At 47.3% G+C, this 6,073-nt stretch overlaps 1 non-coding gene across 1 annotated transcript; it reads right to left on the bottom strand.

Annotated features, from left to right (window-relative positions):
* Window positions 1-5,021: 5,021 nt before the first annotated feature.
* trnav-cac (transfer RNA valine (anticodon CAC)) lies at window positions 5,022-5,094 on the bottom strand. Its single transcript has one exon. It is a non-coding gene; the product is annotated as a tRNA-Val (tRNA).
* Window positions 5,095-6,073: the final 979 nt, after the last annotated feature.

The following is a 6,073-nucleotide window of genomic DNA, read 5'->3' as shown; positions in this document are numbered from 1 at the left end:
GGCTGGTTCCCCAGATATAACCAACAAAAATGTTTTATACTTTCCAACAAACCTATTTCACTGTGTTCCAAGTGGTCTGAAATGTGCTCTAAACCACTTTCTGGAAGAACCTTTTCGGACGTGGAAATTAGTAATTTTCTCCGGTCGCGGTCTGCCAAACTCCCATGTCTGTTCATAAGGTGCCATGTGGCGCTCCTTCACGGTTGGTAATACGAGTCCGAGAACACCACGAGAGAGTTTAGAAGTTTCTGGAGGGTAGAACAGCGTCGTTCGGCCAGAGTTTTGAACGCTAAATCGCTCGGGTCGGGACTTCCAGCCGAGGACCGGTGATCGACGAAAAAGTTTCCGACAACGGTGCGCCTTTCTCGGACTCGGTCGGCTGGAAGTCCCGGTCCTCGGCCCGGTTCTCATGAATTTTAGAGGACCTCCAGCGGGGTCTCTGGGACCCCAAATATGCTCATCCACGGTTGTTTCACCTCTCTAGGACATTCCAGGGCTGAGAAACCAGCCATCAGCCTGTTTCAGGCAGTTATGTTTCTTTTTTTCCTGCAAATTTGGACATTTAAAGTGTAGGTGAAAGGAGAATGACTGGCTCTTGGTCAGTTGTGGAAGTGCAACAAAAATGCATTTCTGCATGAGACCCAATGCGATAAAGAGATGGTCTGCCTTCCTGTCCTGTGCACCAAGAAGAGGACTGCAGTGGTTTTCCAAGTCCAAATAATGTTATTGTAAAGTCATACATGTTTCCGCCCAGTTTCGAACAGGGGACCTTTCGCGTGTGAGGCGAACTTGATAACCACTACACTACGGAAACTGACATGCTTTGAAAAAGGCGGGCATAATCAAAAAAATACTATAAAAACTACAATTCTTGACAGCAAGATGGATACTGAAGGTCAAGTCAAAGTTCAAAGAAGTTTCTGATTACAGCTGACAAAGTAATTGCACCAATCCAAAGGATTGTGCTGCAACTTTGAGATACCCAATGCTGCAACAGGAGATTACCACCTTTCCGCTGGCTCTCCGCCACCTCAGCGCAAGGGGAATGTGGATGAAGCCGCGCAATTCTCGGCTGGTTCCCCAGATATAACCAACAAAAATGTTTTATACTTTCCAACAAACCTATTTCACTGTGTTCCAAGTGGTCTGAAATGTGCTCTAAACCACTTTCTGGAAGAACCTTTTCGGACGTGGAAATTAGTAATTTTCTCCGGTCGCGGTCTGCCAAACTCCCATGTCTGTTCATAAGGTGCCATGTGGCGCTCGTTCACGGTTGGTAATACGAGTCCGAGAACACCACGAGAGAGTTTAGAAGTTTCTGGAGGGTAGAACAGCGTCGTTCGGCCAGAGTTTTGAACGCTAAATCGCTCGGGTCGGGACTTCCAGCCGAGGACCGGTGATCGACGAAAAAGTGTCCGACAACGGTGCGCCTTTCTCGGACTCGGTCGGCTGGAAGTCCCGGTCCTCGGCCCGGTTCTCATGAATTTTAGAGGACCTCCAGCGGGGTCTCTGGGACCCCAAATATGCTCATCCACGGTTGTTTCACCTCTCTAGGACATTCCAGGGCTGAGAAACCAGCCATCAGCCTGTTTCAGGCAGTTATGTTTCTTTTTTTCCTGCAAATTTGGACATTTAAAGTGTAGGTGAAAGGAGAATGACTGGCTCTTGGTCAGTTGTGGAAGTGCAACAAAAATGCATTTCTGCATGAGACCCAATGCGATAAAGAGATGGTCTGCCTTCCTGTCCTGTGCACCAAGAAGAGGACTGCAGTGGTTTTCCAAGTCCAAATAATGTTATTGTAAAGTCATACATGTTTCCGCCCAGTTTCGAACAGGGGACCTTTCGCGTGTGAGGCGAACTTGATAACCACTACACTACGGAAACTGACATGCTTTGAAAAAGGCGGGCATAATCAAAAAAATACTATAAAAACTACAATTCTTGACAGCAAGATGGATACTGAAGGTCAAGTCAAAGTTCAAAGAAGTTTCTGATTACAGCTGACAAAGTAATTGCACCAATCCAAAGGATTGTGCTGCAACTTTGAGATACCCAATGCTGCAACAGGAGATTACCACCTTTCCGCTGGCTCTCCGCCACCTCAGCGCAAGGGGAATGTGGATGAAGCCGCGCAATTCTCGGCTGGTTCCCCAGATATAACCAACAAAAATGTTTTATACTTTCCAACAAACCTATTTCACTGTGTTCCAAGTGGTCTGAAATGTGCTCTAAACCACTTTCTGGAAGAACCTTTTCGGACGTGGAAATTAGTAATTTTCTCCGGTCGCGGTCTGCCAAACTCCCATGTCTGTTCATAAGGTGCCATGTGGCGCTCGTTCACGGTTGGTAATACGAGTCCGAGAACACCACGAGAGAGTTTAGAAGTTTCTGGAGGGTAGAACAGCGTCGTTCGGCCAGAGTTTTGAACGCTAAATCGCTCGGGTCGGGACTTCCAGCCGAGGACCGGTGATCGACGAAAAAGTGTCCGACAACGGTGCGCCTTTCTCGGACTCGGTCGGCTGGAAGTCCCGGTCCTCGGCCCGGTTCTCATGAATTTTAGAGGACCTCCAGCGGGGTCTCTGGGACCCCAAATATGCTCATCCACGGTTGTTTCACCTCTCTAGGACATTCCAGGGCTGAGAAACCAGCCATCAGCCTGTTTCAGGCAGTTATGTTTCTTTTTTTCCTGCAAATTTGGACATTTAAAGTGTAGGTGAAAGGAGAATGACTGGCTCTTGGTCAGTTGTGGAAGTGCAACAAAAATGCATTTCTGCATGAGACCCAATGCGATAAAGAGATGGTCTGCCTTCCTGTCCTGTGCACCAAGAAGAGGACTGCAGTGGTTTTCCAAGTCCAAATAATGTTATTGTAAAGTCATACATGTTTCCGCCCAGTTTCGAACAGGGGACCTTTCGCGTGTGAGGCGAACTTGATAACCACTACACTACGGAAACTGACATGCTTTGAAAAAGGCGGGCATAATCAAAAAAATACTATAAAAACTACAATTCTTGACAGCAAGATGGATACTGAAGGTCAAGTCAAAGTTCAAAGAAGTTTCTGATTACAGCTGACAAAGTAATTGCACCAATCCAAAGGATTGTGCTGCAACTTTGAGATACCCAATGCTGCAACAGGAGATTACCACCTTTCCACTGGCTCTCCGCCACCTCAGCGCAAGGGGAATGTGGATGAAGCCGCGCAATTCTCGGCTGGTTCCCCAGATATAACCAACAAAAATGTTTTATACTTTCCAACAAACCTATTTCACTGTGTTCCAAGTGGTCTGAAATGTGCTCTAAACCACTTTCTGGAAGAACCTTTTCGGACGTGGAAATTAGTAATTTTCTCCGGTCGCGGTCTGCCAAACTCCCATGTCTGTTCATAAGGTGCCATGTGGCGCTCGTTCACGGTTGGTAATACGAGTCCGAGAACACCACGAGAGAGTTTAGAAGTTTCTGGAGGGTAGAACAGCGTCGTTCGGCCAGAGTTTTGAACGCTAAATCGCTCGGGTCGGGACTTCCAGCCGAGGACCGGTGATCGACGAAAAAGTGTCCGACAACGGTGCGCCTTTCTCGGACTCGGTCGGCTGGAAGTCCCGGTCCTCGGCCCGGTTCTCATGAATTTTAGAGGACCTCCAGCGGGGTCTCTGGGACCCCAAATATGCTCATCCACGGTTGTTTCACCTCTCTAGGACATTCCAGGGCTGAGAAACCAGCCATCAGCCTGTTTCAGGCAGTTATGTTTCTTTTTTTCCTGCAAATTTGGACATTTAAAGTGTAGGTGAAAGGAGAATGACTGGCTCTTGGTCAGTTGTGGAAGTGCAACAAAAATGCATTTCTGCATGAGACCCAATGCGATAAAGAGATGGTCTGCCTTCCTGTCCTGTGCACCAAGAAGAGGACTGCAGTGGTTTTCCAAGTCCAAATAATGTTATTGTAAAGTCATACATGTTTCCGCCCAGTTTCGAACAGGGGACCTTTCGCGTGTGAGGCGAACTTGATAACCACTACACTACGGAAACTGACATGCTTTGAAAAAGGCGGGCATAATCAAAAAAATACTATAAAAACTACAATTCTTGACAGCAAGATGGATACTGAAGGTCAAGTCAAAGTTCAAAGAAGTTTCTGATTACAGCTGACAAAGTAATTGCACCAATCCAAAGGATTGTGCTGCAACTTTGAGATACCCAATGCTGCAACAGGAGATTACCACCTTTCCGCTGGCTCTCCGCCACCTCAGCGCAAGGGGAATGTGGATGAAGCCGCGCAATTCTCGGCTGGTTCCCCAGATATAACCAACAAAAATGTTTTATACTTTCCAACAAACCTATTTCACTGTGTTCCAAGTGGTCTGAAATGTGCTCTAAACCACTTTCTGGAAGAACCTTTTCGGACGTGGAAATTAGTAATTTTCTCCGGTCGCGGTCTGCCAAACTCCCATGTCTGTTCATAAGGTGCCATGTGGCGCTCGTTCACGGTTGGTAATACGAGTCCGAGAACACCACGAGAGAGTTTAGAAGTTTCTGGAGGGTAGAACAGCGTCGTTCGGCCAGAGTTTTGAACGCTAAATCGCTCGGGTCGGGACTTCCAGCCGAGGACCGGTGATCGACGAAAAAGTGTCCGACAACGGTGCGCCTTTCTCGGACTCGGTCGGCTGGAAGTCCCGGTCCTCGGCCCGGTTCTCATGAATTTTAGAGGACCTCCAGCGGGGTCTCTGGGACCCCAAATATGCTCATCCACGGTTGTTTCACCTCTCTAGGACATTCCAGGGCTGAGAAACCAGCCATCAGCCTGTTTCAGGCAGTTATGTTTCTTTTTTTCCTGCAAATTTGGACATTTAAAGTGTAGGTGAAAGGAGAATGACTGGCTCTTGGTCAGTTGTGGAAGTGCAACAAAAATGCATTTCTGCATGAGACCCAATGCGATAAAGAGATGGTCTGCCTTCCTGTCCTGTGCACCAAGAAGAGGACTGCAGTGGTTTTCCAAGTCCAAATAATGTTATTGTAAAGTCATACATGTTTCCACCCAGTTTCGAACAGGGGACCTTTCGCGTGTGAGGCGAACGTGATAACCACTACACTACGGAAACTGACATGCTTTGAAAAAGGCGGGCATAATCAAAAAAATACTATAAAAACTACAATTCTTGACAGCAAGATGGATACTGAAGGTCAAGTCAAAGTTCAAAGAAGTTTCTGATTACAGCTGACAAAGTAATTGCACCAATCCAAAGGATTGTGCTGCAACTTTGAGATACCCAATGCTGCAACAGGAGATTACCACCTTTCCGCTGGCTCTCCGCCACCTCAGCGCAAGGGGAATGTGGATGAAGCCGCGCGATTCTCAGCTGGTTCCCCAGATATAACCAATAAAAATGTTTTATACTTTCCTACAAACCTATTTCACTGTGTTCCAAATGGTCGGAAACGTGCTCTAAACCACTTTCTGGAAGAACCTTTTCGGACGTGGAAATTAGTATTTTTCTCCGGTCGCGGTCCGCCAAACTCCCATGTCTGTTCATAAGGTGCCATGTGGCGCTCGTTCACGGTTGGTAATACGAGTCCGAGAACACCACGAGAGAGTTTAGAATGTTCTGGAGGGTAGAACAGCGTCGTTCGGCCAGAGTTTTGAACGCTAAATCGCTCGGGTCGGGACTTCCAGCCGAGGACCGGTGATCGACGAAAAAGTGTCCGACAACGGTGCGCCTTTCTCGGACTCGGTCGGCTGGAAGTCCCGGTCCTAGGCCCGGTTCTCATGAATTTTAGAGGACCTCCAGCAAATATGCTCATCCACGGTTGTTTCACCTCTCTAGGACATTCCAGGGCTGAGAAACCAGCCATCAGCCTGTTTCAGGCAGTTATGTTTCTTTTTTCCTGCAAATTTGGACATTTAAAGTGTAGGTGAAAGGAGAATGACTGGCTCTTGGTCAGTTGTGGAAGTGCAACAAAAATGCATTTCTGCATTTGACCCAATGCGATAAAGAGATGGTCTGCCTTCCTGTCCTGTGCACCAAGAAGAGGACTGCAGTGGTTTTCCAAGTCCAAATAATGTTATTGTAAAGTCATACA

The sequence above is a fragment of the Cololabis saira genome, unplaced genomic scaffold (genome assembly GCF_033807715.1).
Source record: "Cololabis saira isolate AMF1-May2022 unplaced genomic scaffold, fColSai1.1 scf469, whole genome shotgun sequence".
In the NCBI taxonomy this organism is placed as follows: domain Eukaryota; kingdom Metazoa; phylum Chordata; class Actinopteri; order Beloniformes; family Belonidae; genus Cololabis; species Cololabis saira.
Note: the sequence above shows the minus strand (reverse complement) of the source record. Positions and strands in the feature narration are given on the sequence as shown.